Source organism: Loxodonta africana, chromosome 23, assembly GCF_030014295.1.
Source record: "Loxodonta africana isolate mLoxAfr1 chromosome 23, mLoxAfr1.hap2, whole genome shotgun sequence".
NCBI classification, from domain to species: Eukaryota; Metazoa; Chordata; class Mammalia; order Proboscidea; family Elephantidae; genus Loxodonta; species Loxodonta africana.
The window spans coordinates 59,315,606-59,328,484 of record NC_087364.1 but is presented as its reverse complement, the minus strand read 5'-3'; the positions used below and the strand labels follow the sequence as shown (position 1 = coordinate 59,328,484).

The 12,879-nt window shown below is 44.2% G+C and overlaps 1 protein-coding gene across 9 annotated transcripts in view; it reads right to left on the bottom strand.

Annotated features, from left to right (window-relative positions):
• Positions 1 to 12,879, bottom strand: part of ZBTB38 (zinc finger and BTB domain containing 38) — a 146,154-nt gene that overhangs the window by 81,358 nt on the left and 51,917 nt on the right. The window lies entirely within an intron of this gene.

The following is a 12,879-nucleotide window of genomic DNA, read 5'->3' as shown; positions in this document are numbered from 1 at the left end:
GTCATTTTATATGCCAACATGATGGCTCTCAAAGGGGCTTTCTAATCAACTCTATCTACCCTGCCTGGGGACAGGAGAGGGGATTTTCTTGCTCAGTGCTCACGAGACTGTGGGAGGAAGGTTTGAGTGAAGGGACATGCCAGAGGAGTTTGAAATCCAGGAAGCCTTCTCCAATTCTAAGACGTGAGCTTTCTTACTTCCATCCATTACCATCAGTGTAAGACATGGGAAGACCACACCTGAGGGCATGGATTGGGCAGCAAACCTAGGGGACCAAACTACATTTACCCTCCAGGAAAGAGCTGGAGAAAGAAGGGAAACATGGACCATGTGGTTTTCAGCAGAGAAAAGGTGATATATGACTTAGGGTCATGAGGGAAACTGCAGTGCACACCATCTTATCCTTCCCTAAATCAGCTCAGACCCTCCTGTGGGAAGAATCTCAGTGGTCTCACCACCATTATCAATATCATTACCTCAGCTCTAGCAACAGAATCATTCCTGCTTTCATTTCTCAGTGCATTTGAAACATGGCGCGAATAATGACCTTTACTGCCCCTGGAGATCCATGCTTAATCACACTTTCATTTGCTGCCATGACTGCCTGCTACTCTCCGAACCAAGAGCAAGTAAAATAACAGGGTCTTCTAGATCCCGAACTGGCAAAATATTCAGCAAGAAGACTGAGTCTCTGCTTTCTAGAGGGATTGGCAACTAGGTTGGAACGGGAGGGTGGAGATGCAAGTGAAGATAGAGGAGAAAGAATCCTTATAGATAGAGCTCTCCATAAGATCCATCTCACATAAGGGCAAAATCCTCTCTTCATTTCTTTCTTCATCCCTGGTAACAAATGTTCCAAGACCCTACCTGGGAACAAACTCTTTCGCTTCCTATTCTGTCAGATGAATGACTTTGCAGCTCAGAAGGGCCACAGCCATGTATCCCTTCTTAGCCAGAGCAGCCTAACCTCAGTGGGTCTTAACCTTTCTTTTGGACTAAAGAGAAAAGCATAATAAATTTTGTGTTGCAATGAACTATCTATCTTTCTCTATGGCTTGCCTCTTGCAAGATCTTTATCTCCCTTATCACCTAGAGCATCGCCTGGTGTGGTGGAGGGGATCTTTGTGCATATGCTGTTGATTCACCAACACCAATCGTGATGGGCGTTTCCCTATCCCCACCATTACCAACAGGATCCTCAGCTTTGTATCATGAGACTACTTTCTAAAATTCAAAAACTTGTTCCATGAGTTAAGGAATGGACCTGGGGACTGAAACACCTATGGAAGTCTTCCAAGAACTTAATCGCTGGCTTACCAAGTGGAGCAACAAGTTGTCTGGCAAGCAGACAACGGTGCTTTGTTTAAATCTGTCCCTCTCAGAACAGGGAAAGAGGAAGACAGAAAAAAGAGCAACCTGCTAATGACACCACTGCCTCCAGAAAGTGCCTCAACAATTTCCTTGGGCCCTCAGTGGCAGAGCGTGTTTCACAGAAATTCAGGAGGGGAAAGGTACTTTAGATATGTCATCTAAACCCTTTCTTTGAAAGGGGAGAAAATCAGGTGTAAAGAGTGTCAGTGTCATACCTGAGGACCCCAGCAACCATGATAGAAGCCAGATTTCTTTAATGTCTAGTATTCTGTTCTTGGCAATTCCATACACTGACGCAATTTTGACAAATTCCAAGCTGTCGTTTAAATGGATACTTAATGAAGAGCTATGGAATAAGTGAATCAATGAATGGATGCCAGAATAGAGGGCTTATCATTTATTTCCCAATTCCTCTCAGAAGAAAATGTTACGGTATATTTATTTAATTAAAGAAAAAAAATCTCAACTAAAATATAATTGTAAGCAAAATAATAAGTGATGGCCAAAATATCACCAGGGACAAAGCGTCACTTAAGAAGTATCAGAGAACCAGGCTTGATTGCTATATTAAGTCAATCAGCCAGCTGAAGTAGCCTTTATCCTATTTGGTTTGCAAAGAAAAATCTCCTGAGTTAGCTTGAGTGGCTAAAAATAAGCAATAGGTTTCATTTTCTGTTGCTCAGTATGGTTTTTGAAACCGAAAGGTGCAAAACTAGGAAATCCACCAACGCCCACTTAGAGTCAGCAACTCAAATTTTCGCCCTTCTAGCACACCACCCTCACCTCCAATCAGGCCCAAGAAATGCATACTTCAGTCTCTCTCACCATGGCCTCTTGATGCATCTCCCCAATAAATAAGGCATGGCAGGAAATTAGGGGCTGAGGCCAGTCCTGGGGGCAGTGGCTTATGTGTGAACGTATTGTCAGATCCGGAAAGGATGCCACATCAGCTTCAGTACCATATGCTCAGCCTCCATCTTAGGTGATGCTGGGACCGCTCCGCAGCGCAAGGCAGTGCAAGAGAGAGCCTGGATTTCACCAAGATCGGGCCATGATGGTAGTGAGCGCAGAGAGTCCTCCTTGACCTAAATGCCCACGGCCTTGTGCAATTCCACACTGCAAACGCAGGCGGCTCACCACCAGTTTCATTTCAAAACTGTTTCTCATGGGCCAAGTCTGGCAGAAAGGTGTTTGACAGATGCATAAATGCTTCCAGAGGCAGGCAGCCATCTCACACTGCAGCATTCAGCTATGGCCCAGAGAGAGAGCAGTGCTGTTCAAAGAAGGTGCTTGAGCGAATGAGACTGAAAGGGGGCAAAGAGGAGTTAATCTCCTTCCATGAAAGGAAGGGCCATTGGGTGAAGGTGAAGAGAATAATCTGTATGATGAGTGGACCAGATAAAGAGCCATTCCAGACAAATTACTGTGCAGGGGTGAGAAGGACGATTTGTCCTAGATTCTCAACGTGAGGCCATTTCTTAGATCTCTGAGTCTTCACGTAGCTTTGAAGTTACAGTCTCAGGAGGAGGAAAGGAATACTTAAGCTTCGATTCGACTGGAGATGGGCTGCCTCTGAGAAGCAGAGGATGAGGCCAGAGCCACTGGGGACCCTGTAAAAGCCCAGCCATAAATAAAACAAAAAAAACCCGTTGCCAGTGAGTCAATTCCGACTCAAAGCAACCTTACAGGACAGAGTAGAACTGCCCCATGCGGTTTCCAAGGAGCGCCCGGTGGATCTGAACTACTGACCTTTTGGTTAGCAGCTGTAGCTCTTAACCGCTACGCCACCAGGGTTTCCAACCACAAATAAGAAGGGAGCAAAATAAGCAATAGGGGTTGCTCATAAAAGACAAGCCAGTGGCTGAATCCCCCTTCCCTGGGGGTGGAGACTCCCCCCTGCTGTTTCGTTTAACTTTTTTAAAAGTTGCTTTTAGTAACTTTTTATTCTGAAATAATTTAAGACTCACAAAAAGTTGCGAAAATTGTACAGTAGGTTCCTGGATACCCTTCACCCAGCCTCCCGCAATGATAATACCTTACCTAACTGTAGTACATTGTCAAACCCAAAAAATTGACATTAGTACAATACTATGAACTCAGGTACAGGACTTATTTGGAGTCCACCAATTTCTCATGCACTCTTGCATGTGTGTATGTGTAGTTCTATGAAATTTTATCACATATATAGGTTACAGAACTGCTCATTCCCTCACCACAAAGAAACTCCACTGTGCTACTCCTTTGTTTTTACACCCTCACCCCCGGCAACTAGTGATCAGCTACAACTCCATCACCAGAATGTTGTCACTTTGAGAATGTCATATAAATGGGATTATACAGTATGTAACCCTTTCTAATTTTTTTTTTTTTTTGCTTAACATAACACCCTTGAGATCCTTTGAAGCTGTCTATAGAGTGTGTGTGCTTTTTTACTGCTGAGTAGTATTCCATGGTATGGATGTATCAGTTTGTGACTCATCTGCCCACTGAAGGACATCCGGCCACTTTCCGGTTTTTAGCTGTTACAAACAAAGCTGTTAGAAACAGTTGTGTACAGGTTTTTGTGTGAATATAAGTTTTAATTTCTCTAGGATAAACACCCAGGAGTAGGATTGTTGGGTTTTACGGAAGGTGTATGCTTGATTTATAAGAAACTGTTAAAAACTGTTTTCCAGAATGGCTGTATCTTTTTACATCTCCACCAGCACTATATGAGAGAACCAGTTTCTCCACATCTTCATCACCATTTGGTAACATCAGTATTTTTATTTTAGTCATTTAATAGATACCAAAACCTAAACCCATTGCTGTCGAGTCAATTTTGACTCCTAGTGACTCTGTAGATAGGGGCTCCTTTTGATAGTCCACAGCCAAGTGGCAGTGAAGTCCGGGGCCTTCGAAGATTAGGTGAGGTGACCTCAGAGATCTCCCGCTGTTCCAGCTTGGGCTATCTAGCATTTAGATGATAAACCCACTGCCGTCAAGTCGATTCCAACTCATAGCGACCCTACAGGACAGAGTGAACTGCCCCATAGAGTTAGATGCTGGAGCATCAAAATGTTGGAAAATATAGCAGTCTCTCTTGATGTGCAGTGAGCCTTCAGGTTTTCCCAGCTGCTCCTGGCTGCAGTGGTAGGACATCACCATCTCGCCATGCCAGGACTCTTTGAGGCAATGCCTCTAAGTCCATGGGGTGGGGAAGTGTCTTGGTTTCCTAGTGCTGCTGTGACAGAAATACCACAAGTCGGTGGCTTTAGAGAACAGAAATTTGTTTTCTCACATTTCAGGAGGCTAGAAGTCTGACTTCAGGATGCGGCTCTAGGGGGAGGTCCTTCTTCATCTATTTCAGCTTCTAGCCGCCGGCCATTCTTAGGCTTCCTGGGCTTGTAGATGTATCTGCCTCCATTATCGTCAGATATGTCTATTTTCCCCCTGTGTCTGCATGCCTCTGTGTCTAATCTGCCCTTTTCATAACTCAAAAGTGAAAAGATTTAGAATCTAACCTACACTGGTATGACCTCAACTGACTGACTGGCTATATTACACTAGATTGCATTATGGGAAGTGATTACATTAGATTACATCCACAGGTATATGGGTCAGGATTCCAACACGTATTTTGGGGGGGCTTAATTTGTTCTGTCAGGGAAAAGACAGAGTTTGCCTGGTCAGGGTCCTCAGGTCCATCCTGCTCGTGACTGATGTCCTTCTTGGCTGATTGGAGACACAAGTTTCCACGAAAGTGTGTGTTCGCAAGAGTCCGGGACCAGAGAAGAAGAGGGAAGAGTTTTCTCTGTTGATTGGTGTAGCTTTGGCCAGAGACAGGTGAGGCTGGAACCACAGTAGTAGCACTTGTCAAATCTTAGGATCCACTGAACACTTTTCATTCTTGGACATCTACGCTATAATCATTCACAACTCTCCAGCTGTATGTGAACACCTTGTCTGGATGGATGTCATGGAACTCTTATTTCTACCTCCTGGGGGGTTAGATCTGGAGGCACTGATGTCACCACCCAAATAGACCTTCTTGGCCCAGAGATCCAGGTCCTGTGAGCAATTAGAACTTCATATACATATCAGAAGATGTCTCGGCTAAGGAAGTTGTGTAGGACATCAAGAAGATGAATTTGCACAAGTCAAATAGGATAGTGATGACTAGAACTGCTTAGAAAGTCACCCTCCATCTGTTGTACCCTGATTCAAGGGATGTTGTAGACATTCCCAGAATCCATATTCATTATTACACTAGTGTCACATTTGGACCAGGAGACAAAGAATCAAGAGAGAAGCAATCCTAAATGGGGATGGCCATGAGATATCAGAGACCATGCAGAGGCGGTGAAGCTGGGTGATCATAGGAAAATTCCCTGGTACTGAAGTGTGCACGATGGGTACAGCTGAGGTTCTCCTTTGGGTTCTAGCTCTTGTGCTTTACCTGGTGCCATCTAGGGGGGATGGACAGAGATGTGGGCATGGAGGGATCTAAATGGTAATTTATAGAACCTGAACTGGGGACTGAAGGTTGCTGAGCAGTTTGTGGACACAGAACTTGAAAGTCAAATAACGCAATGGTGGCCCTCCAGAGTAGAGGCAGAGGAATAAGCGGAAGGACGGGGCAGTCATATACTATCAGGTGATCCATGGGCATGGTCTGATGGGTTCAACAGGGTTATGCAGAGGTGGCACAAACAGTTAAGTGCTCAACTACCAGCTGAAAATGTGCCTCGGAAGACAGGCCTGGTGATCTGCTTCCAAAAGGTCACAGCCTTGAAAATCCTATGGGGCACAGTTTCGACTCTGACATACATGGTGTGGCTATGAGTTGGAACCGGCTGAGGACAAGTAACAATGATAGCAACATGCGGACGGCATGGAGAGTCACGCTTCCTCTTAGAAGGTGGTGAGAATCTTAAAATGTTTGGCTGTTATTTGTTGGCTCTGTTCTCTGCTGTAATTGTTTGTTTCCACTGTTCTCTATATTTCCATTTTCAGGTCCCTTTCCTCTGGCCCATCGCTCTTCCTTCAGCCAGGTGCTCCTAATGACCCACTATCAGAAGCCTGTCCCACACACAGCACCTTTCAGATTTAAAGAGGCAGGCACCTGCTCTGGCTGTGAAGTTACGCAATGGGACTCCATCCTTGAGGATAAATCCACTGCACCGCCCCCCACCTCTGGCTTTGTCTTCTCTTTAACTCATGCCTGCCTTGGCCTAAAATTTGCCCACAAATGTGAGTCTTGCACTTGCCCTGTTCTTGCTCCACTCCCCGGCTTCTGACTCTGGACCTCACCTCCTAGTCTGCTCTTGTGGCTTATATCTTGCAGGTATTCTCTCTGTGGCTGCTCTATGCCCTCCTAGGTTTAGCGTCAGTGCTACCACCTCCAGGCTCAGGGCACACAGTGATATGACCTCATTAGGTGACCAAGATGGGCACCTATGCCTATCATTCGGTCTGGGCTGCCTATTTATATCCTGAGGTACGGCCTCGCCTATCAGAAGGCAGTTCCTTGGCTGAGGCAGGGGGTCATTTCAAGGGTTAGTCTTCTTGCTGGTGCCTTGTGTCTGGTACCCAGAGGTTATTTGGGTAGATCTGAGCCCTCTGTCTACTGAAGTTCTAGTTCTACCTCTGCCATTAAATCTCTGGATGACCCAAGGAAGTAAGTGAGCCATTCTGGGTCTCATTTATCTGATATTTATAGTAAGGTTTCCTGACCACATAGCTGATCTTTCTACTTGTAATGCTATTCCATGATTAAGGGAAAACCTAAATTCAGAAGCCAAAAAAAGCCTTTCAGTTAAATTCTAGTTTAGATAGAGTAGTTCCAGGTGTTTGCTGAATTGACTCAAGTATATTAATAGTTCTCAAGCTTTAATGTGCCTAAGAATTGGGTGGGTGTATAGGGTCACTGGATCTCTGGTGGCACAGTGGTTAAGAGCTCAGCTGCTAACCAAAAGGTGGGCAGCTTGAATCTACCAGCCGCTTCCTGGAACCCTATAGTGCAGTTCTACTCTGTCCTACAGGGTGTGTATGAGTTAAAATCAACTTGAGGGCAACAGGTTTTAATGGGAGCCATGGTAGCACAGTGGTTAAGAGCTATGGCTGCTAACCAAAAGGTTGGTTGTTCAAATCAACCAGCCAGTCCTTGGAAACCCTAAGGGGCAGTTCTACTCTGTCCTATAGGGTCGCTATGGGTCACAATCGACTCAAAGGCAATGGGTTTGTTTTTTTTTAGTTTTAGTTTATAGGGTCATGAGGAGTTGTTGTGGCATAGTGGTTAAAGCACTCAACTTCTAACCAAAAGGTCGCTAGTTTGAAACCACCACCTGCTTTGAAACCACCAGCTGCTTCTTGGGAGGAAGATGTAGCAGTCTGCTTCTGTAAAGATTTACAGCCTTAGAAACCCTATAAGGCAATTCTACTCTGTTTTATACGGTCACTATGAGTTGGAATCAACTCAACGGCAATGGGTGTAGTTTGGGTTTTTGTATCAAAATACAGATTCCAGGGCCTCAACCCCAGGGCTTCTGATGTCATGAGAGCTTAGAAGCTTGCATTTTAATACGGGAAACTGCAGAGGACCAGGGCTTTGAAACAGACACTGGTATGTTTCTGGTGAATAAGTTACCAATATGCACTAGAATCTTTGAAAACATTCATATCGTTTGACCTAACAATTCTATTTCAAAGAGCTTTCCCTAAGATGTTCACAAAGATTTATCTATAAGAATGTTTACATATTTATAATAGCAGAATACCAAAGGCAATCAAAATGTCCATCAAAAAATTAATGGACAAATTAAGATATATCCCTGCTATGGAACCACAGGCATTCAAAATCAAGTTTCCAAAGATCATTTAGTGACTTGGAAAAAATGTTCACAACATAGTGGTAAGCAGGGGGGAAAAGCACATAAAATACCATCTCAACCAGTTTTAAAAGAAGAATACATACAGAAAAAAACGGAAAGAAATCCATCAAAATATTGAGTTGTTACTCGGTTGTTGGACTACCGGTAACTTTTGTTTGCTTCTTTATATTTTCCTTTATCTTGCAGATTTTGCAGTGACTAACCATGACTCTTTTTAATTGAAAAACAGTTATCAAATTTTAAAAAGAAAAGGAGTTCACCTCACATAGAGTGAAACAGAGGGGAGAGAGGGCCTCTTGACAGTCTAGCTCACTCACGACATGGCTGCTGCCACAGGACTCAGGATGGACTAGCCCTGTGCCTGGGGTGAATTAAGCTACTCCGCCTTTTAGAAGGTTCTTTGATATAGTTGATACAAAGAAACGTGGGCCAGTGAGAAAGTCCTTTTCACTAGATTCTATTTTCCTTGCTACATTTGAGGACCCATGGCACTGATGATGGTTTGCATTTGAAATGGCACCTTCTTTATTGCTCTTGGGTTAAGCGCATGTTTGTTGCCTCCATGTACAACATGTTTCCTCTCCCCGTTGTAACATTCAGCTGGCAGATCGCATGATTAGGGGCTTCTAGATAGAGACAATGGGCTCCACTCTAGCTTGGGAGGCACCACCCAACATTCATGCTTCCATGAGGCAGCTTCAAAGCCTCCGCAGGCCAAAGCGCTAAAGCCCCATAGAATGCCAGGAGGCATCTTTTTGATCCAGAGATGGCTCAAATACATTCTTCCTCAGAGAGTTCTGCAAACCCTGGGTCAAACCTATCTCTGAATAAGATTAGAAGCCTTTCAGTTAGGCTTCTGGCCTAGAGGCAAATCTTTCCAAATATCCTTGAAATTTTTATACCACATGCTTCAGTTAGTTAGAAAGTGGTACTAAGGGATCCCAGAGGAAAGTCAATTTAGAAAGACAAAAAATAAAATAAAATAATGATAATCACAATATTAAAAATCAAAACACTAATGCTGACAATGATTATGGTAATTATCTTCATCATCACCTTGACTTAATGTGGCACTTTTCTAAGTTGTTCAAACCCCACAGATATTATCTTATTTATTCTGACAGTCTCAGCTTTATATGTTTTAAAAAGTACCACTTAGAAGGTAGGAGGAAGCTTTAAAGTTCTGATGAAAACCAGAGGCCTCTTGAGTTAAAAACAAAACCCTGAAGTCTTCAGTGTGGTGTTTTCCAAGTTGGTTCTTAACAAGAAATTAGGGGGTTTCAGCATAAGAAATGATGATGTCTTGTCACTGTGAATTCTTAGCTTCGGTGAATATGACGTGGCCTTATTGCAAAGCCCGCTAAAGGGATAACAGAATATTCATAATGCTGAGCCGGGGTGAGAAGGGGGCTTGCACTTCTGTGCTATGACAACTACATAACCTCTGAGGTTAAAAATAACCAGTGGGTCTAGGCTCTGCCTGTGTCTGACTCCTATGCTCAGTCCACATCTGCCCATCATGGACCAGCAGGGCCTGGCTAAGATCTCTACATGACCTAAGCCCTGAAAAGACCATGGTGCCCCAGTTTGAATTATACCTCTCATGTGTAATTAAAACTAAGAAATATATAGATATAATTAATGTGACGGGAACCCAAGAAAGTCTGACTTTTCCCACAAAGTCTGCTTTGCTGCTTTTTTGAAAATAGTGAATACCAAAATATTTACAAAATTTGTGTTTGTTTCCCCAGCCTTGCTGGTGTGTCTGTGAGGTCACCTAGCATGCTAGATCAGCACTGTGGCATGGTGATGGGGAGCTGCAGATTTCTTTCAAACATTGTGTTGACAGTAGTGAAATTCTGATGATTTGATTTGGTGGGGTACACACCTCCCCGGCCATTCTGTGTAGCTAGAAATCAGGAAGTCTCCTCCGCCCTGCCCCCCACATGTGAACTCCTACGTACTCAGCGCTCTGGAGTGTCATTATCAGAAAGCAGTTGAAATTAACAAGCTGTGACTAGACATTCTCCCAACTGAATGAAGCCTGACACTTTTCCTTCTTGAATGTGGCCTCTGACCCTGCTCTTCCTGGCTAACTCTCCTTAGGCTGAGACTTCCAGCAACACCGGACCTACTTAGCTTGGGCTTTTGAAACCTATTACTATATGAAACTGTGGTGGCGTAGTAGTTAAGTGCTACAGCTGCTAACCATAAGGGTCAGCAGTTCAAATCCACCAGGCGCTCCTTAGAAACTCTATGGGGCAGTTCTACTCTGTCCTATAGGGTCGCTATGAGTCGGAATCGACTTGACGACACTGGGTTTAGTATGGGAGGATATGCGTAGGTTATATGCAAACACTACACCATTTTATATAAGGGACTCGAGCAGCCTCAGATTTTGGTATTCATGGGGGTTACTGGAAGCAATCCCCCACATACATTGAAGGACAACTGTAGTTGTTCCTCAACTTACCCCTTTGGCTGTCCCCTTCTAGCAGGCACTGCCTCCCCCCATTCAACCTGGTATTATCTTTAACTGACTCTACTAATCCACCCATCTCCTCGCTCATCAGACACTTTCAGTCCCTCATCAACCCAGGAAAATGGATTTTCAGAGGTTGAGGCATCTTTGAACAAATCAACTTGTCATTCTATCCCACTCCTCCTCAGCCCACTCCTGATGTGAGAGACTGGGAACAGGCCAGGCAGCAGCAACAGGACAGTAGGCTGAGCATCAGGTTCCATCAGAGGTCTGAAACACGGTGTCAGACTAGCCAGAAATCAGGCCTCCCCACACAAGAGACAATGCGTGCTCTTCAGGGTGTGGGTGCCAGAAATGTCAAGTCGAGGAGCAACATTCTATCAGGCACCATATTATTCAGCCTGATGTTGTCTCCAGACAACAAATCTAGGGAAGTAGGTACCAGGCCTCTCAGGAGAAGGCTGTAGTCCATTTTTATTGGAGGCTTCAAAATGGGATCACCATAAGGCACCCACCAAATGGTCTCTGATATTTACCAGTGAGGGGAATACTATACCAAGACCAACGATGATTAAAAGACTACATAAGATATAAAATTAGTTAAGAGTTCTCCAAACAAGTCTTATAACCTCACCACTCATTATTTTAGTTAGTGTTCTGAAACCTTTCCTGAAGAGACAAAGCTAAAATTATATATTAAATCCTTTGGGTAGCTAACATTAATCCTAATCCTAACTGTAAACCTAACAATAACCCTAGCTCTAGCTAGCCTAAATTTAACCCCAACCCTACTCCAAAATCTAACCCTAGCACTGATCCTAACCCTAATTCTAGCCCCAATCCCTCAAAAAACTAAAAAAAGAAAGAAAATCCTTTGGATAGTATTAATCTCTGCAGCCTGAGCCTTTTTAAAAATCTACTTTTACATGTTTCTCTAAAACCTTGATTTGAAGATCCCACCTTAGTCAGGGATTTTTTCCTCCAAATTAAAAAGTGTCCTAAGCCCTGGAGCAGATCAGGCAGGGTAGCTTCCCAAAACCCCCAGGAGCACACAGAACCATGAGCTAAGTCAAACTTTCCTATAGACCACTGGGGTTAAGGTTAAGGGAGAGAATTCTGTCAGACAATTCCAACTAAGGTAATTATATCTGACGACAGGAGACAAAGCCAAAACAATTTCAGGCCAAGAAGACCCCAGAAGAAAAAAAAAACATGGGGAACAACGGTCACCCTGTTTTCACTGGCCACTGGCAACACCGTGGCCCTCATGTAAAGGTTCAGGGTTGGAATGAACAGAGGGTGTCTTGAGTAATCTCACCCACTGCTTCTTGCCCACATGGCCAGATGTTATCTAAGAGTGTCAGTTAACCTACCCACTGCCTTCAAGTTGATTCTGACTCATAGTGACCCTCTAGGGCAGAGCAGAATTGTCTTGGAAGGCCATAAACTTTATGGAAGCAGACTGCCACATCTTTCTCCTGCAGAGTGGCTGGTGGGTTCAAACTGCCTACCTTTTGGTTAGCAGCTGAGGACTTAACCACTGTACCACTGGGGCTCCAGAGTGTCAGTTAACCCATAACCCGTTGCCTTTGAGTTGATTCCAACTCATAGCGACCCTAAAGGACAGAGTAGGACTGCCCCATAGGGCTTCCAAGGAGTGCCTGGGGGATTCGAACTGCTGACCTTTGGGTTAGCAGCCATAGCTCTTAACCAGTACGCCACCAGAGTTTCCTAGTGTCAGTTAATGTCAGTTAGTGGATTCTAAATCAATGATAATTTTTTACTTCTCCCTCTGCTTCATTCTGCTACCTTATCCTTGAGCCTCTCTAAGTCCTGTATATGCTGTGCCAGAGAGGACTCCCTGTTCTTCAGAAACTCTCCAGAGCTGTCACTGAGAAGTTGCTGCTTAGCCAGGGACTACATTTCCCAGAACCCTTTGCGGTTAGACACAGTCATGTGACTGGGTCTTAGCCAGTGGAACGTGACTACAAGTAACATGCACCATTTCTAGGCCTGGTCCGTAAAAACCTCTCATGTGCACTTCTCCATGTTCTTTTCCTCTTTCACCAGAGAGTTGAGACAACCCCAGGTGATCTTGAAAACCACATCTTGTAGAAGGAAGGGTCTCTCTCAATCTGTGTCTGTGAATGAAAG